The sequence below is a fragment of the Melospiza georgiana genome, chromosome 30, assembly GCF_028018845.1.
Source record: "Melospiza georgiana isolate bMelGeo1 chromosome 30, bMelGeo1.pri, whole genome shotgun sequence".
Taxonomy (NCBI): domain Eukaryota; kingdom Metazoa; phylum Chordata; class Aves; order Passeriformes; family Passerellidae; genus Melospiza; species Melospiza georgiana.
Window position 1 is genome coordinate 4,898,315 of NC_080459.1, and position 1,073 is coordinate 4,899,387.

The following is a 1,073-nucleotide window of genomic DNA, read 5'->3' on the forward strand; positions in this document are numbered from 1 at the left end:
GACCGCGACGACGACGACGACGCCCGCCGGGCCGCAGGCAAGGGGACCGGGGCCGCCGAGGGAAACGCTTCCCTCGCCGAACCGCCTGACCGCCTTCCCTCCGGGCACCGGCGGGACGCCGCCGCCCGCCGCCCGCCGCGGGCAACGGGCCTGCGAGGCGACCCCAGCCGCGCCGCCGGGGTGGCCCCCGGACGGCGATTGATCGTCAAGCGACGCTCAGACAGGCGTAGCCCCGGGAGGAACCCGGGGCCGCAAGTGCGTTCGAAGTGTCGATGATCAATGTGTCCTGCAATTCACATTAATTCTCGCAGCTAGCTGCGTTCTTCATCGACGCACGAGCCGAGTGATCCACCGCTAAGAGTTGTCTGGCTTTCGGGCGCCGCTCACGCCGAGCGGCCCCTTTGTCTCTCGCGCCGAGGACGCGCGGGCGCGCGCCTGGCTTCGACCGTACGAGCACACAGAGAAACGGAAGGGGAAAAAAGAGATCGGAGAAGCCCACGCTCCGAAGGACCGCCAAGAGGCGGGGGAGCCCGCGCCCCCGACCGCCTCCCCCCGCGAGGGGAGACGCCGACCTCACATGCCGTCCTTCGGAGGCGGCCCAGGCGCCCGGGCTCGGCCCGGCCTCCGCGCGGAGGGCCACGCGGCGCGCGCCGGGCACGCGGGGGGCACGGCGGCCCGCCCGCTCTCGCTTTCACGGGACGACGCGCACACATACACACACGGCTCGGGCCACACGCGGCCGGGGGCGCGGCCGTCGGCCCCCGCACACGCCGGCTCCCCTTCGGCCCCCTTCACCGCGGGGCTCGCGGCGCGCCGCCGCGCCGCCGCGCGGCCGGCTCTCTCTCTTCCACGGCGGCCTCACCCCGCTCGAGACGGCACGCGACGACGGCCGTGCCGCCGGCGCGCCTTCCCGCCCGGCGGGACCGCTCCCGCCGGGCGGGCCAGCGTCCGGGCGGACGCGCTCCGCCGCCGGCCCCGGAGGCGGACGCCACCGAGACCCGAGCCGGCGTCGCCAGCGCCCGAGGCCTGCCGGACGGCAGGCCCCGCCGTCGCCGGGGCCGCACTCCCGGGGC

General features: G+C 76.7%; 1 non-coding gene across 1 annotated transcript; it reads right to left on the reverse strand.

Moving 5' to 3' along the window:
- Nucleotides 1–210: 210 nt before the first annotated feature.
- On the reverse strand, nt 211–363 carry LOC131094697 (5.8S ribosomal RNA). The gene has a single exon (XR_009115741.1). It is a non-coding gene; the product is annotated as a 5.8S ribosomal RNA (ribosomal RNA).
- Between the last annotated feature and the right edge of the window lie 710 nt (nt 364–1,073).